The sequence below is a fragment of the Ambystoma mexicanum genome, chromosome 12, assembly GCF_040938575.1.
Source record: "Ambystoma mexicanum isolate Mex_15411 chromosome 12, UKY_AmexF1_1, whole genome shotgun sequence".
Lineage (NCBI taxonomy): Eukaryota > Metazoa > Chordata > Amphibia > Caudata > Ambystomatidae > Ambystoma > Ambystoma mexicanum.
The window spans coordinates 930,659,162-930,678,666 of NC_090936.1; the positions used below are offsets into that span (position 1 = coordinate 930,659,162).

At 53.2% G+C, this 19,505-nt stretch overlaps 1 protein-coding gene across 1 annotated transcript in view; it reads left to right on the forward strand.

Annotated features, from left to right (window-relative positions):
- The window catches only part of LOC138514686 (cilia- and flagella-associated protein 54-like), a 655,241-nt gene that overhangs the window by 72,573 nt on the left and 563,163 nt on the right, over positions 1–19,505 (forward strand). The window lies entirely within an intron of this gene.

The window sequence follows — 19,505 nt, forward strand, 5'->3', positions numbered from 1 at the left end:
ATGGGCAGCAAAATGGAGGCTGGATGGATGGAAAAGGAAAATAAACTCACCACGTGTATATGTAGCACACGCAGCACCCGTTGGCTTCAGTTCTGTTTTTCCAACACAGCTTTCGCTCCGAGTAATTACGGCACGCTTCGGTTCTTTTAAGAAATCGTCATGTCTTCATCGTCGACTCCATCGACTCCCAAGACGGGTTTTAAGAAATATCAGGATTGTGGGTCGAAGATGTCTATCACCACCGCCAACGTGTTTGCCTGTGGTGACCTCCCACAGAGAATCGTATGAAGGAGTGTAATTCCTGTCAGGTGATGACAAGGCACTGAAAGAGTGTAGAGGTAAATTGGCAGTGGGCAGAATTCCTAAATCCCCTTCTGTTCCAAAAAAACTCACTTCTGATGAGTCGAGAGATTCTCCTCGTCGAAAAAGATCCAAGAAATCTCGATAGAGAAGTTGTTTGTATCATTCTTCATCTTCCTCCAAGAAGTCGAAGAAAAGATGTCATAAGTCTCCTTCTACCTCGAGTGACTCCTCATCCGAAAGAATCAAATGTCCAATGAAGTCTGACTCCCTAGCTAGAGGGGAAGAGTTTTGGAGGGAAATAATGAAAATCTTTGAGAGAGAGAAACCCTTACTCCCTCGAAAGAACGGAAGAAAGACCATTTCCCGGTCGCTCTGTAAAAAGACGACAAAGGAAAGTCTAAGACAAAACCCTGTACACCCTTGAGTCCAGGACGCAAACCTGACTATCATCGAGAGCCTTCGAGGCATCGAAAGAATAAAAAAGTGTTGAGGACCTCAACAAGTCGAGAGTCCAGCCCTTCGAGGGCTTTGTCGAAGACAACTTCGATGACAACAAAATCAGTTCCATAAGCCCTCGACGTCAGAACCTTCGACACCCATATCGAAGCCATCGACGCCTAAGTCGAAGACTTTGATACCATTGGCCTCGAAACCAAGAAACATCTTATAAACCTCTGCCACAAAAATATTTCTTCAAATCTCTTTCTTCAATTTATGAAGAACATGAACCATCTGATGATGATCCAGCACCTTTTGGCCTCCAATATGGCACCCCAAATGTGCCAGATGAATTGATTTCAGAGGAATCTAGTCTTAAAGACCTGTAGGAAAATCTACAATCAGCCAGTGGTGTAGATACATCTCCTGAGCTGGAATTTGGGAAGCCAGATCCTGCAGATCACGCTGATAGCTCATACAGACAATTGATGAGTAAAGTAGTGGAGTTTTTGGGATGGAGTAGACCTGCTCCTCCTTTTCAACAAGATGACTTAACTGACATATTAGACCAAGGTCCACAGACGGATCTCATTTTGCCCTTCCATATTGCTTTACAAAAAAGGGTTACAACAAATTGGGAAACCCCAGATTCTAATTCTGCAGTTAATAAGAATGTTCCCAAAAAATATAGGCCATCCAACAGTGACCCAGATTATTTAAACAAGCATCTGACTCTGGAAAGTTTGGTAATCCAGGCAGCCACGTCCACAAAACAACCTGCTTACCCTACCATTCCTACAAATAGGTATGATAAACGGGTGGATGCGTGGGCGTGGAAAATATTACTGCAAGGAGCATGGCTTTAAAATCAACAAATGCCACTTGTGCCTTGTCTACATTTGTATTCATCCTGTGGGGTTGCACAGCAATGGCGGCTGACCACATCCCCAAAGTTTAAAATAGAGAGGGCTTCCTGGCTATCATCAAGGATGGTAAGGAGGCAATGTGCGAGTGCCTCCAGTCAGGTCTGGATATTGCAGATAGTATTAGTAGATCCATGCTGACTAGTACCACAGAGTCCAAACTACACATTATTCATTTGGAGCTGAGAACAATCAGACTAGTGCTGAAGGCCTTCCTGCCCTCTATATAGGGAAAGAATGTCCTGATAATGATGGACAATACGGTGCCTATATACCCTCAACAAAAGTGGAGGAATAGGGTCACTACCACTGTCCAGAGAAGCAATTTAGCTCTGGTTCTGTCTGGGCAATTCAAGAAGGAATCTCTCTGTCGGCAGTTCATCTAGCTGGAGAGAAGAACACTTCGGTGGATGTTCTGAGCAGGCAGAGCACAGTCTCCCACAAGTGGGAACTTGCTCAGGAAGTCCTTCAAGAGATCTTCACCCTTTGGGGAACACCTCAAGTGGATCTGTTCGCAACCAGTGTCAACCGGAAGTGCGAGCTGTTCTGCTCCAGGGAATTTCCCCCAAGAGGTGCTCTAGGAGATGCATTAGTAGTGTGCTGGTATTTTCCACTCCTGTACACGTTTCCTCCAGTCCTCATCATTCCTCATGTGATCACGAGGTTGAGGAATCGGAGGAAGTTCGGTAAATTCATGATCCTAATTGCTGCAAACTGGGCCATGGGGACATGGTACCCGGACCTTCTAGACATGTCCATCTGCTCTCCAATACGTCTTCCCCAAAGAGAGGACCTTCTCTCCATCCAGAGGTCAAATCACTCAGCCTTCACGCATGGTTTCTGAGAGGCTGAGATTTAAGGATTGGGACTCCCTGGACGACGTAATGGACATTTTGCTTTCAGCCAGAAGGCCAGCAACTAAATCCTTATACTGCTGTCATTGGAACAAGTTCAGCAGCTGGTGTAGGGATAAGAATGTGGATCCATTCCAGTGTGATACACCTACAGTGTTATCTTTTCTACTTCACTTAGCAAATCTGGGGCTCCAGATCACAACAATAAAGGGTGGCAGCGCTTTCGATTTTCAAGCGCTCATCAGAAGAAACTTCATACTTTAAAGTCCATTTAATCATTCAGTTTCTTAAAGGACTCACTAATGTGTTTCCTCCTACTCCCTTTCAGGTCCCTGTTTGGGATTAAAATTCTTAACATGCATCTCTTTGAACCCATGCATACATGTCCATTAAGACTATTAACACGAAAACTATTTTGCAAGTCGCAATCACATCAGCTCGCAGGGTGAGCAAATTGCAAGCTCTGTCTTGTAAAGCTCCATACACGGTCTTCTATAGGGATAATGTTATTCTTAAAGTAAAATATTCCTTTCTGCCAAAAATAGTCTCTGACTTCCATTTTTCCCAAAAGATAGTTTTACCAACTTTCTATCCACTTCCTCATCCTGGAGATTAGGAGGAGAGGTTACATAGACTGGACCCTAGGAGGGGTCTCGGTTTTTATATCTCGCAAATGTCAAAAATTCATTAGGGTGGCCAATTATTTATCAGATACACAGGCCATAAATTGGGTTTAGCAATAACAAAGCAGACTCTATCCGGTTATTCTGGCTATACAAGAATGCTATAGATTGGCTGGTAAAGATCCCCCAGAGGGTCTAAGAGCTCACTCAACCAGGGTCATGGCTACTTCATCCGCTCTTCAGAGAGGAGTACCAATTAAAGACATTTGTGTAGCTGCCACTTGGTCTACCATACAAACCTTTGTAAAACATTACTCCCTGGACACTTCTTCTACTCAAGAGTGAGCTTTCGGGAAAGCTGTCTTGCACTCTGTCTGTGATAACTGCTAAGGAGAAATCTAAATTCTTTTCCCACATCCAAGGCTGTTACTGCTTTGGGATGCTATCAAAAGATGAGGCATATGTGGGAGGACACAATCCATTAGAAGAACAAGTTACTTACCCCATGTAATGTTCTTTCGTTTAGATGTTTCTCCCACATATTTCTCATCACCCCTCCCAACCTAACACAATGCAGTATGTACTTGTTTTACACTCTACGTTCTCTGAGATTCTTCTAAAGTGGTTAGTAGTAATTCCTCTAAACATGGAAAAACAGAACTGAGGCCAACGGGTGCTGCACATGCTACATATACGGGGGATGATGTCGACGGTCGGACGGAGGCCCTCGAGGGACATCGAGTCATCGACGCTACCGCACTGCGCCTTCTGTTGAGAATAGTTTTTGCCGAAGCAGCTGAAGCTGGAAGGATATTATCAAAAGATGAGGAATATGTGGGAGGAACTTCCAATCGAAAGAACGTTACAGGGGTAAGTAACTTGTTCATCTATAGTCCATGTTTATTAATGTATTTTTTAATTTCTATAGTATCAACAGAACTTCAGTAGACAGCTTCTGTTTGAATAAGTACATTGAGTAGCTCAACAGACGCCTACATATCACCCTTGATATGTTGGTAGCAATACCCTAAACGCATTCCTTTGTAAGGACTTTCAATCTGCCTTGTTACAAATGAGTGATGTAATTTATGATGTCATCAGTGATGTCATCAATGATGACATTTTTAATGTCTTTGATGTCCTGGGTGTTTGTCTGAGCAGTGCATGGTGGTGGCACCAGTTATGGTTGCATAGCTTACCATAATCCGTGAATTAATTTGTTTTTTTTATTTTGTGCTGCAACCATAGCGTCCCTTTTTTTTCATTGAATTTCAAAGGTTTTTATTGGAGAAACTTAACCACAATGTGCCTTTAACAATGTTTTTTCATAGAATTGTACAGGTTTGTATTAGTGCAACTTAACCATCATGGCTCTTTATCAAAGATGTTTCACAGATTTTTCAATTGTTTTCATATAAATAAAGAAGTTTCATGATGTTTCAGCACTATATGTATGTTAAAGAACTAGAACTCTCCTTTCACAAACATATTTTTGGCAGTGCATACAGGCGTGTGACACTTTGAGCAGCATATGTTGCGGATGCAAGTTATGGGTGTATTACCTTGAACATGAGGCTCAATCATGACCCGGCCCCACCAAGCCAACCTCTCCATCTCCATTCTCCGCCATGATTCCCCTCCCCCTTATCACTCACCCTCTCCCTCTTCCCCTTAATCTCCTCCTTCCACTCCCCCTTCCACTCCTTCCACACCCCTTCGCCCCTCCCGTTCCCCTTCTCCTCATCCTACCCATCCCTCCCTCTTCCTCCCAGTTCTACTCCACTACTTTCCCCTCCCCCTCTCTCTAATTGCTCTACATACTGTTTTGTTGGTCTGATTCAAAATTCAAAATTGTAATTTGCTTCTACTGTACTGTTAATTTGTTATCATTAAATGTACCCTGTTGTTAAAATGTGCAGCGCATTGGCGTAAAGCGCTATATAAACCTAATAAATACAAATACAGATACAAATAAACAATAGCCACTGGGCCAAGCCTACAGCCTGGTGCAGTTCACACTATACCATAATGGGTTTGTGTTTGTTAGGGAGAATTCTCTTCTGTGGCTAATGTCCCTTACTTATAGAGTCCCCCAGCAGCTTTGCTGGATTTGAAGAGTTTATTTTTTTCTCCTGCTAAGAGTGAGACCCTTTTTTCCCACTCTTAGACAGATTGCTAGTGTATGTTTTAGGCTATCTTGTGTGCTTATGGTCTATGGGGTTTTTCTCACCCTCATTGGAATCATCTTTTTACATGTGTGGTACACAGCACCCTCTGTGCCGTACCACAGGGGTGTCGTAGCAACCCCAAAACATAGATTCCATACCCTGGGACTGACTACTGTCTCCCAGGGAATGTAAAGTCCCCATTGACTTTACTAGTCAAATCTTATGAACAAAACCAGTACAACCCATCTTACTATGGAGGTACTGGGAAGGGTTAATAGTTTTTCCATAGTGTTCATTTTCGAGGGGGTACCGTACAGTCCCTCTCTCAAAAGTTTCTGGCTGGTGGCACTGGTGACTACTGTAAATATTCGACAGCAAATATTTCCCTATGGGATTTTCCCATTGTTCTAGGCTACCACTTTTACTGACAGCCTCTAACATACCGCCGGTTTATTTTAATATTAACTTTACTCCGGTAGGTTTTTATTGCCAGAACTTTGATTAAAATTCTTTCTCGTGTCTTCCTCTATAGTCCTAACCCAGGTCGGGGTTTGTTTGTCCTTTTGGCAGGCTTCTGCACAGAAGCCCTCCTCTAGGCGCCACTGAGTCTGGGGTAGACAGGATGTGTGGGAGGGGAAATAGGCAACCTGGACAGGGTTGCCTATGCAACCCACTCGCACTCTGCCCTGATAGGGTGGGGGGTTCTCCCGCCAGGAAAGCCAAGCCCACTGTGTGAGTGACAGCTAGGCTATATGAATGGGGGTCTTGCTGCATAAAAGCAGGGTCCTGAGGACTGGAGGACAAGACGTCGCCACTGGAACTAAGAAGCCGAAGTGGAGAGAAGCCAAAGACATCTGCAACGACTGAACCACCGGTGAAGCCCTGCTGCAGATCCTCACCACTTTTCTCCAACGACTCGAGAAGATCTTCACCTGCAAGAGTCTTCTTCCCTTGAGTTGGTGGGGCCAACCATTTCGCCAATCACCTTCCAGGACCTGCATTGGTCGAATCGCCAGTGCCAAGCACTAGGAGACCGGATAGCCAGGCACCTGTCCACCCAGACCCCGATTTAGTGGCTGGTTTCATCCCTGGGCAGTGCAGTAACTCGAACCTTCCTCCACGACATGATCCTCTCTTCCTCTGCTGGATCTCCCGAACTGCAGGAACTGCCAGGAACTACCGCCACCGCAGGAGCCTCTACCACTTTTAAGGTACATTGTACCGCCAGGCTTCCCTTGTCATTGGGTACTGCTAAAGGTGTTTTAAATCCTTTACTTACCTACTGGGTTGGCCGCCCCTATCACCTAACATTGTCTTTCACCTTCTGCAACCGCCTTTTCAAATCGTTTAACAAAGACTTGACTGCAGCTACTAGAACATTTTGCTCCTGGGCACTTTGCCCTGTACCACTGACTCTGACACCGGCCTATTGACTCTGGCTAAATCTGTTACAACTACCTTCCCTAGATTGCTCCTCACCTAGAACTGTGTTGGTGCATGTAACTCTTTTAACCACCTTTTCCTTCCCTCTTTTTAAACTTGTGAAGTGCCATTTTGCTGGGTTTTCACCTCCATATTATACATGCTAAAGTACTGCCTTACCTAACTTGTTCACAATCTTATTGGGAAGTGTTGCTGGTGTGTTTAAGAGTATATTCCTGTATAACTTGTCCTTTCCCTCCCTTTTGAGAAATTGTTAGAGTGCCATTTCTGCTTGGTTTTCACTGTGCCGTTTTGCTCAGTTTTCACTCTTGCTCAAACTTGTCTTTTTGATACAAAGCTTTGGTCAGTGTTTCCTTGTTCTATAGTATTGTAGTCCTAATATGTAAACCCTGAATACTGCTCATCTCCCTCTTGCGATAAGTCAGACTGCTTAGCCACAGCTACCAACTGACAGGCCGATTCATGGAATAATTAGCGCGGCGCAAGTGGGCAAAAACGTGCGATTCGCAGTGGAATAGCGAAAATCGCAGTGCAAGTGCGAAAATCGCACGAAAAGCAGCGCACATCGATTCATGGAAGTCCGTGCGCGAGAACACCAGCGGATGTGCGATAAAAAAGTGCGCGGCGCACGTTGGCGCACAGGCCATCAAACAGCGTGCGCCAGGTCACAGCGAAAATCGCACAGGCCAGAGCGAAAATCGCACATAGCACGGCGCACGCAATAAAAGTAGGCGGAACACGGGGCGTACCACTCGGAATGGGGAACAACTTGCCAAAATGTGGGCATCACGGGGGAAGCACAGGGTACAAGTGCGCGGAACGCCCACACGCTCGCCTACAACACGTATTCATGGAATAGAATAGGGCAAAAAAGCGCACGCTCAAACCAGCGCACAGGCACAAACACGACCGCCACAAGAAAGCAGGCGGTAGCGTCTCTGCGCCTGGAAGAAATGTGCGCCAAAAGGTGCGCCAACAAATAGCACCTATATACAGCCATGATGAATGCCCAATACTGTGGCCCTCCAGGACAAATGACATGCAAAGGGGTACCCACAAACACAGACACGCGCTGTCAGAAAAAAAACGTGTGCGTGTATACCGGGGTGCGCGGGAAGTCTCACACGCGAATTGGCCGGGTACGTGGATTACAGAGGTGCGTGGGAAGTACCACACGCGATTTGTCAGGGTACGTGGATTGCAGGGGTGCGCGGGAAGTTCCACACGCGATATGGCCGAGTACGTGGATTTCAGGGGTGCGCGGGAAGTTCCACACGCGATTAGGCAGGGTACGTGGATTTCAGGGGTGCGCGGGAAGTTCCACACGCGATTTGGCCGGGTACGTGGATTTCAGGGGTGCGCGGGAAGTTCCACACACGATTAGTCAGGGTACGTGGATTGCAGGGGTGCGCGGGAAGTTCCACACGCGATTAGGCCGGGTACGTGGATTTTAGGGGTGCGTGGGAAGTTCCACACGCGATTAGTCAGGGTATGTGGATTACAGGGGTGCGCGGGAAGTTCCACACGCGATTTGGCCGGGTACGTGGATTTCAGGGGTGCGCGGGAAGTTCCACACGCGATTAGGCAGGGTACGTGGATTGCAGGGGTGCGTGGGAAGTTCCACACGCGATTTGGCCGTGTACGTGGATTTCAGGGGTGCGCGGGAAGTACCACACGCGATTTCTCAGGGTACGTGGATTTCAGGGGTGCGCGGGAAGTTACACACGCGATTTGGCCGGGTACGTGGATTTCAGGGGTGCGCGGGAAGTTCCACACGCGATTTGGCCGGGTACGTGGATTTCAGGGGTGCGCGGGAAGTTCCACACGCGATTAGGCAGGGTACGTGGATTGCAGGGGTGCGCGGGAAGATCCACACGCGATTTGGCCGTGTACGTGGATTTCATGGGTGCGCGGGAAGTACCACACGCGATTTCTCAGGGTACGTGGATTTCAGGGGTGCGCGGGAAGTTCCACACGCGATTTGGCCGGGTACGTGGATTTCAGGGGTGCGCGGGAAGTTCCACACGCGATTAGGCAGGGTACGTGGATTGCAAGGGTGCGCGGGAAGTTACACACGCGATTTGGCCGGGTACGTGGATTTCAGGGGTGTGCGGGAAGTTCCACACGCGATTTGGCCGGGTACGTGGATTTCAGGGGTGCGCGGGAAGTTCCACACGCGATTAGGCAGGGTACGTGGATTGCAGGGGTGCGCGGGAAGTTCCACACGCGATTTGGCTGTGTGCTCCCAGGTATTACCTGTACACCCTCCACGGCCCCTGCAGGCAGCACACACCACAGGGGACTACCCTGCACACCTGCTCATGTCACCCACCACCCCCACCCCCCAGCCACCAGGGGCACCCTCCACCAGGCCCCCACCCATGTCACCCACCACCCCCACCCCCCAGCCACCAGGGGCACCCTCCACCAGGCCCCCACCCATGTCACCCACCACCCCCACCCCCCAGCCACCAGGGGCACCCTCCACCAGGCCCCCACCCATGTCACCCACCACCCCCACCCCCCAGCAGTGCAGGGGCATCCTCCACCAGGCCCCCACCCATGTCTCCCACCACCCCCACCCCCCAGCACTGTGGGGCACCTGCGAGCAGGCCCCCACCCATGTCCAACCCATGTCTCCCACCACCCCCACCCCCCATCCACCAGGGGCACCCTCCACCAGGCCCCCACCCATGTCACCCACCACCCCCACCCCCCAGCCACCAGGGGCACCCTCCACCAGGCCCCCACCCATGTCACCCACCACCCCCACCCCCCAGCCACCAGGGGCACCCTCCACCAGGCCCCCACCCATGTCTCCCACCACCCCCACCCCCCAGCCACCAGGGGCAGCCTCCACCAGTCCCCCACCCATGTCACCCACAACCCCCACCCCCCAGCCACCAGGGGCACCCTCCACCAGGCCCCCACCCATGTCACCCACCACCCCCACCCCCCAGCCACCAGGGGCACCCTCCACCAGGCCCCCACCCATGTCACCCACCACCCCCACCCCCCAGCAGTGCAGGGGCATCCTCCACCAGGCCCCCACCCATGTCTCCCACCACCCCCACCCCCCAGCCACCAGGGGCAGCCTCCACCAGTCCCCCACCCATGTCACCCACCACCCCCACCCCCCAGCCACCAGGGGCACCCTCCACCAGGCCCCCACCCATGTCACCCACCACCCCCACCCCCCAGCCACCAGGGGCACCCTCCACCAGGCCCCCACCCATGTCACCCACCACCCCCACCCCCCAGCCACCAGGGGCACCCTCCACCAGGCCCCCACCCATGTCACCCACCACCCCTCATCAGTGCAGGGGCATCCTCCACCAGGCCCCCACCCATGTCTCCCACCACCCCCACCCCCCAGCAGTGCAGGGGCATCCTCCACCAGGCCCCCACCCATGTCTCCCACCACCCCCACCCCCCAGCCACCAGGGGCAGCCTCCACCAGGCCCCCGCCCATGTCTCCCACCACCCCCACCCCCCAGCCACCAGGGGCAGCCTCCACCAGGCCCCCACCCATGTCTCCCACCACCCCCACCCCCCAGCACTGTGGGGCACCTGCCAGCAGGCCCCCACCCATGTCCAACCCATGTCTCCCACCACCCCCACCCCCCAGCCACCAGGGGCACCCTCCACCAGGCCCCCACTCATGCCCAACTCATGTCACCCACCACCCCCACCCCCCAGCAGTGCAGGGGCATCCTCCACCAGGCCCCCACCCATGTCTCCCACCACCCCCACCCCCCAGCCACCAGGGGCAGCCTCCACCAGGCCCCCACCCATGTCACCCACCACCCCCACCCCCCAGCCACCAGGGGCACCCTCCACCAGGCCCCCACCCATGTCACCCACCACCCCCACCCCCCAGCCACCAGGGGCACCCTCCACCAGGCCACCACCCATGTCACCCACCACCCCCACCCCCCAGCCACCAGGGGCACCCTCCACCAGGCCCCCACCCATGTCACCCACCACCCCCACCCCCCAGCAGTGCAGGGGCATCCTCCACCAGGCCCCCACCCATGTCTCCCACCACCCCCACCCCCCAGCAGTGCAGGGGCATCCTCCACCAGGCCCCCACCCATGTCTCCCACCACCCCCACCCCCCAGCCACCAGGGGCAGCCTCCACCAGGCCCCCACCCATGTCTCCCACCACCCCCACCCCCCAGCCACCAGGGGCAGCCTCCACCAGGCCCCCACCCATGTCTCCCACCACCCCCACCCCCCAGCACTGTGGGGCACCTGCCAGCAGGCCCCCACCCATGTCTCCCACCACCCCCACCCCCCAGCCACCAGGGGCACCCTCCACCAGGCCCCCACTCATGCCCAACTCATGTCACCCACCACCCCCACCCCCCAGCCACCAGGGGCAGCCTCCACCAGGCCCCCACCCATGTCTCCCACCACCCCCACCCCCCAGCACTGTGGGGCACCTGCCAGCAGGCCCCCACCCATGTCTCCCACCACCCCCACCCCCCAGCCACCAGGGGCACCCTCCACCAGGCCCCCACTCATGCCCAACTCATGTCTCCCACCACCCCCACCCCCCAGCAGTGCAGGGGCAGCCTCCACCAGGCACCCACACATGTCCCCCTGCCCCCAGGTCCTGACGATACTCAATCATGGCAGTAATGGGCAGCATACCCAGCACAAACACCCAGGCAAGGATTGCATCCACCCACATAGTGAATGCAATTACATGATACAACCCCAATGGCAAGTCTGTAAATGAACACATGTCCGTCACACACACATACACAATGGGTGCAAGTGAATGTCAAAACCCATATCATGACATGTATGAAACCAATGAGAAAATACCACAAGTGAAAGTTAAAAAAACATGTATTAAAGGTGAAAAATAAGTAAACAAATCAAACATACAACAATGGGGATAACAAAATAAATGGTCCATGTCCGAGAACAAATGTAAAAATAAAAAAAACAAAGTAATCCAAAAACAAATGTTGTCCAAAGCAATATCATGTGGAAGGAAAATAATGAAAAACCATTTCCTCATGGTGAACACAATAATTAATAAAAAAAATGTTTCTTCAAAAAGCAAACTATATACACGAATATTCCAGGGTCCATGAGCCCAACACCATAAATGAAACCTACTACTACCTAATGAAAATAATATATACAAAAAAGTGGCCATTGTCCGAGCGGTCCAAAAAAATAAAAATTAATAAAGGAAACCTAACATTAACTAACTAAATAACTATATACAAAGGCAGCGGGCAAGTCCTGCGGCTCACTCGGTGATGTTGCTGGCCAGGGCATCATCGAACTCCATGTCGATGTCCTGGAGGCGGGACTCTGTCCTGGCCCCGAGGTCTCGCAGGGATAACCCCATGTCCAGCTCAAACTCCCTGCGAGCTTCCTCGAGGCACTCAGCCCGCCTCAACGCCCGACGCATGGAGAACTCCGCCCTGACCATGGTGAGCCGCTCCTCTTCCGCCCGCTGCCGCTCCGCACCTATCCGCTGGACCAACTGCTCCCACACGGAAGACACCACCATCCCAGGGTTGCCCTGCCCTCCGGCCGATGCCTGCCCCTCTGATCATGATGGCCCCGAGCCATGATGCCTCCCACGTCGAGCCTGCTGCTGCCTCCGACGCCACTGCCTCTGCCAGCACGACGGCATCCAGGCTGATGGAAACCACCGACGCCGTCGTGCACGTGCCCTGCCCGATGATGCTGTCACATCTTCCATCTGCTGGGGTCCAGTTGCTGTGTTGTCCACCCCTGCTGGACCTCCGACTCCCAACTGTGGCAGGGATGGGATCCCCACCGAGCTGGCTGCATTGGTCGGGGCAGGTCCACAGGGGGCCCTGGTGGCATCTGGGCCGGAAGACGGCAAGGAGAACGATTGGTGTATAGCCTGCACAGAGGAGGAGAGGGCCGCCAGATTGGCCAACACATGCAGGAAACCCCCGAACATGGCCGATCCCAATTGGGCCACGTCGGCACGGTGCACTTCGTGATGACGTGCGTGCTCCTCCCGGGAAGCACGCACGGCATCACGAATCACAGCCGTGCGCATCGCGACCCCAATCAGGACCTTCTCCACACGGCCAGGGGTTCCCACGTCCGCAGGTGGAGGGGAGTCAGGTGACATGGACATCCCCTCTACCTGCGGACGGGCCTGGGACGGGGCATCCCTGCTGGTGCATGGTGGTGCACTCACAGGGTCAGGGACAGCGACATGCACAGGCCCCTCCACGGTGACCTGTGCTGCCTCCTGCCCCTGGCCCTGGACTGCACCACTTGCACCAGCAGGGATGCCCCCACCAGGCCCCATGTGTGCCCCAGTGGCGGCCTCCTCCTCCTCTGTGCAAACCACCAACCTGGATGGCTCCTCACCGTCTCCCACCGTAGCAGGCCCCTGTGGGGGCTCACCCACCCCTTCCGCTGCAGCCGTGGGGGCATCCCCGCCGCCTTGCTCCACAGCGCCGTCTCCGCCCTCTTCTTCACTAGCCGCTGCGTAGAGGGAGACAAAGAACACAAGCATCAGGGCACTGTACAATGGTCCCCTAGACAGGAAGCAATAGCAGATGAGCACCACTGTCAAAGTACACTTCCATCATGTCCCTCCACAACACATGGGTCAGTCCAGGCAAAACACACACAGTAACAGGCATGGTGCATGCCATGGACATATCCATGCATGTCCAATGGACTCTTGAAACATTCAATGATATGTAACTCACATGCATCATGGCTCATGCCTATCACATGCACACACTTCACCTCAGTCACATCCATCTGGCCCCAAACACACCAAACACAGCGGATACAAGGGTAATTTGGCTGCTTCACTGAATCTGTGCATTGTCACACACATGTGTCATGCATCCATGGCATGCACAAGTCACAGACAAGCAGGTCAGGCACACAGACATGGCTACCATATATGTACCTGGCATCAGCACCCATCCCTCACCCCAACCCATGTCCAGGTACAGAGACTGGCATGGTCTCATGTTCAAAATCTGCATAGGGCTCCCCATGTGGCATTTGAACACATGCAACAACCATGTGGGTCACACATCACTGGTCGCACATGCATTACCATGATGTCCCTGCACACATACATGCATACATGGCCTATGGCACACATACAGGCAAGTATCATAGAACCAGCACACCGCAACATGCCCTGTCTCACACAGTAATGCTTGGACACTTACCGCTCAACTCCAGACGGGCCTCCCTCTCAAGGATCTGGGCGTGGAGCGCTGGGCGTACGCGTTCCAGGACCCTCATCTGGATGGAACTCATGCGGCCCCGGCCCCCCTCCACGAGGCGCCGGGCCTTCACAAGGGTCCTGGACCTCAAGTCCTCCCAGCGCTTCTTGATCTTCAGGACGTTGCGGGTTGCCACCCCCTCCGCGTTGATGGCAACCACACAGTCGGCTCAGATCCTCTCCCGTCCTTCCTTGCTGGCGCGGGACGATCCAAAGAGGGCATCATACTGCCCCAGGACATGCTCCACCAGGACACCAACTTCGGTGGCAGTGAAGCTGGTGCCCCTCTGCCCCTCTGGCCTGGGGTTGCCACTGGTGCCAGATGTGGAAGTGCCCGACATGGCAACCCCAGAGGCAGGTGTGGGTGGGCAACTGGGTCCTGGGGCTGGGCTGTGGAGCGATGTAATCCCAGTCGGGAGTCTTCAGTTCCAGCAGGGGTGGACACAGCAACTGGACCCCTGCAGATGGCTGATGTGCAGGCACCAAATGGCAGGGCACGGTGGCAGCAGGCAGGCAGGCAGGTAGCAGCAGATGGCACGTGGGAGGCTGCTCGGGGCACTGGGGGGCAGTAACTCGGCCTTCTGGGCAGGAGCGTGGTCTTCCGTGTGTTTTCGCGTGGCCAGCTTGATACGGAGTGATTTGGCACGTGAAAATCCTGCACGTCAGCGTGAAATCCGAGGAAAGGCCCTTAGCGCATAAGCGCGTCAGCACGCATACGCGATTCTATTGGACCAGAGTCCCTCAGCGCGTAAGCGCGTCTGTGACGTGACCCGCACGGGTGTTCCCCACTCAGCACGTGATGACGGAGCACACGTGGAAATACTGCACGTCAGAGTGTCATCGCGTGTAATTGGACAAAAGTGCGCGTACACGCGATTGGCCTATGTACGTGTATTTCATGGGTGCGCGGGCACTTACACACGCAAGTACGTCAGCGCACCTGTATCCCGTGGTGCGTGGGAATTTCCACACGCTATTGGACTGGGAACTGGATTCCAGGGGTGCGCGGGTCACACGCTCGCCTAGAACACGCGCAAAGCATAAATTTGCGCACTTTAACAATAACAAGCTCAGACGCCAGGATGAACATACCGTTCCTAGCAGCAGTGGCAGTGGGCTACCAAAGGAGGAGGAGGAGGATAGTCAGGGCCAGAATATTCACACCCAGAACCAGCCTTTTCGGGATGCCTGATGACCAGGTGTATGGGAGGTACAGGTTTCCACCACACATAATACAGGACCTGGTGAGTGAGTGGGAGGATGACCTCACATCACCCACCCTGTGCTCCCAAGCACTCAGCCCCCTGGAGAAGGTCCTCAATGTACTGCACTTCTTAGCCACTGGATCATTTCAGCGGACAAGTGCCATAGTGGGTGGGGTGTCACAGGCCACCCAGTCACGCTGCCTACACCAGGTCTTGAACATCATCACTGCACGCCCATCAGTCCGCAGGCACATATACCTGCCCAGAACACCTGCAGAAAGGCATGCTGCCGCCCTGGATTTTTACGGTGTGGCACGGTTCCCCAAAGTGCTAGGTGCCATCGACTGCACCCATGTGGCTCTACGTCCCCCCAGGGCATCTGAGCACATCTATAGGAACCGCAAGCACTGGCATTCCATCAACGTGCAGGTAGCATGTAATGCCAAGGGAATCATCACCTCAGTATATGCCAACTATCCCGGGTCCACCCACGACAGCTTCATTTACCGAATGTCCACCCTAAGCCGGGACCTAGAAGCTGGGCGGCATGGCGATACATGGCTGCTTGGTGAGTATGTATGCCACTGCACATGCATGCATGTTGGATACTGAGCAAGGTCACAACCCCACCAATGATACCAATCACCACCTCCACAGGGGACAGTGCCTACCCTCTCAGCCCCCACATGATGACGCCAATTCGGAACCCCACCACGCCACCCGAGGTAAGATATAACACAGCCCACATTACGACCCGGGGCATAGTGGAGCGCACATTCGGAGTGCTAAAGTCACGCTTTCGCTCCCTTGACCGTTCTGGCGGGCAGCTGTTATACGCTCCCCCAGTAGTGTGCAGGATCATAGTGGCAGCATGTGTCCTGCACAACGTTGCAACACGCCGGGGCCTGGCCGTGGACATGGTGGTGGCCCCACATCCCCAACCACATGCACAGCCGCTGCGCATGGGAGGGGAAAGGGCACGGGGGGAGGCAGCCCGTACACAGCTAGTGGCTAATTACTTCACATAGTGATCACACCCCTGTGGAGTGCACACTGGCCTGGCACATTCCATCTGACAATCAATGATGACTCAACCTGACACTGATCCTGAATGTCTGGAGATTCAACCGTGAAAAGCATATCAGCCTGAGATTGTTCACCTGGAAGTGTTACAATGTGTGCATCCCTACCCACACACACCACCAATGCAGTTTTGTGAAGAAACACATTCAAGCAGCTAAAATGAATACCCACTTGCTAAATGCAACAAGAGGACAGTGCCATGCCACCCAACACATCCCAAGCACCGCCACACAACACACCGTGCCATGTCATGCTATGTGCAGATAAACAAAGTCATGCCCACAACATGACAAGTGTCACGATGTACAGTGTCCCCAATTGAAACTTGCTACACCTGAAATGCTCACTGTAATGCAGGACCAACAACAAACTTGAGCAGGTACTACCATTAACATGACTTCACTAATGTAATAAATCAGTAGTCTCACCACCTGGAAATACCTGCACTCCCACCACTTCCAACTGTACAGTGTTGGCGCCATGTAGAGTTGTAGGTGCACTGCTGCCAACAAGGACCCCATCTCCAGACTAGAGGGCCTTGTGTAGACATGAGGAAGGGACCTGCAAATTGGGAGGCAGACACAGATGATGAGTTACACATCAATGCAACATGCAGTGTACAACAGAACAGCAATATGCACTAGGAATGTATACACAGTATTGACTAGACTACCCACACATGTAGTGGGAGTCCAATGTCACCATGTACTTCAATGTCACTTGGGCACACCCTTTGCAAGCCCATGGAAACGGGAAGCAGGAGGGGTGTGTGTGACTCAAACCCAGGCATCTGAACCAAATACATGACAAGCCTGCATGTGCCCAGCCACAATGCAGCGTATGCCCACAGGAACCACGGAAGCCAACAAATTGTCCCAAAAAAATTGGGAAAAATATAAGAATAAAAATAAAAATAAAAATAAAAAAAAATAAAAAATGGCCATTAATGGGCCCGGGGGGGTTGGGGAGGCCACCCAGGAGGTCCGAGGACAGGGTGCACACCAAAACCCACCTGTGTGGATCCTGGGAAAAAACAACACCTCCATGGGCTCATGGCCCACACGGCTACCCTATTGTGGGAGTATCACTGCTGTCGCTATTATCACCCTGTGCAGCTGCATCCGGAGGTGGTTGCACTATGGGAGGCAGCCCACGCAAGGCCCTACTCTGTTCCTCCATGGCTGCAAGCATGCGGGTGTGGTAGGTCTCGTTCTGGAGGATGAGGGTGCGGAGGTCCCCAAGCAACAACTCACGGGATGGCCGGACCTCCGCCCTCGTTGCTTGCATCTCAGCTGAGAGCGTACGGGTGAGACGCTCCAGCTGCTGTTTTGTCCTTTGGTGTGTTGAATCCTCAAGCTCAACAAGAGTCGTCCTGAGTTGATGGAGCTCCTGCATCAGGGCTTCCCTGTGGCCCTGGGACTCTATGGAGATGGCCTCCTGCAGAGTCGCCAGTGCCGCCCGCCTGTCCCTGTTGGACGCCAACATGTCCTCCCTGTGTGACTGGCAGATGGAGTCGGTTGCCTGCTCTAGTCGCTCCATCAGCCTTTCAGGGGGGACAATGGAAGTGGCCACCCTATCCATGGCCTGAGCCATCATCTCGGATGATGCTGCCTGTTGGGTAGCCATACCGTAAATGGATTGCTCCCATGCGGTATTGCCAGGTGGCGTACGGCCACCACGTCGGCGGGCACCACACCTGTCTGGGGCAAGGCGGACTGCGCCTTGCTGTGCTGGCACTGCCTGAGGCTGCAGGACTGCATTCCCCCTCTGATCTGCTGGCCCAGGAACAGGATCAGATGTCGCGGAGTGTGACCCTGCATCCGTAACCACCAAAGGCCTAGCTGCCAACACTAACATCCCCACTGAGGGTTCTGACCCTGGTGCAGGTGGGTGGGACAGAACAGAATCCCTCCCTGGAACACTCACCTGCGACGGCACGTAGGTCTCATCATCCGAATCAACAGCTGAGTACAGCTCGGGGGAGGTGCAGCCAGAGACACCCCTTGAGAGCACGACCTGCAGCACTTGTGGGTTCTCACCCACCAGCACACCACGTCCCTCACTGGTGGTTGGTCGGCCCTCGGACCCCTCCTGGCTCTGCACCATCTCCACAACCCCAGCAGTATCAGGTGCGTCTTCCCCTGCAAAGACATAATAACAAAGAAATGGAAACAGGCATTAGCACCATGGCACACAATGAGGGCTGAGAAGCAAGTGAACCAGTACTTGATTGACACATGTCCCACATGACTAAGACCCTCCCATGCATGCACCCTCACTGCGTATGAAGGGCAGGCAAATGGCACACACTGATGACACAAAGATGGAAGATGAACACATTTCCTGCATGCTGCCTGGCAGTGGCATCACACATTGGCCTGTGATTGCCAGGTGACACACACATGCCATCACACAGATGGCATGTACCATTGCTATTGAGGCAAGATGGAGAGGAGGGCAGCACTTATTCATTCAGTCCAGTTCCCGCATGTAATAGCTTTTCTAAATCAAACAGGTCTGATTTTCACCTGGAGCTGGCAGTCCTAAATGGTCCAATTGCACAGGGACATGTGTGAACATATGATATCCAGGTAACAAAGTCACTCCACTTTACCATAACCATGCCAGACATGTGACTAGAGGACTGAGAAATGCCTAGTATAAGCGGTGGAATGCAAACAATCTGTCTGAATGAACAGAGAAAAATAAGCAACAACGTTGTGGCAAGGTGACACTTCAAGGGCAACTGGCGTGCTGTTGGGCTAGATGTCTACTGTTGGCAGAAGGGATACTGCAATGGCCAAATGCAGCTGCGCAGGATGTATTGCATGAAGCACATGGCTGACCCATACGACTCAGGCGCACACACTCTCACCTGGCACACAAACAGAAGCCCTCACACACACACCATGCACATGGATGACACACACATGCATGTGCACTCACCGGACAATGCCTCGTAATCAGGCAGATCTCCCACGCCTTGGATCTGTTCCTCCGTGACGTAGGTCCCAGCGACTGACTCATGTGGAGTGAGTTCCATGTCTACTACTGGAGACCCACCTCCAGTCACTAGAGTTGCGGCATGACTTGAGGCCAGCTTCTTCTTTGCCCTGCGTTTTAGGTCATTCCAGCGCTTATAGCAATCATTGGCTGTGCGCCTCACGATTCCAAGGGCACTTACGATGTCCGCAACGGTC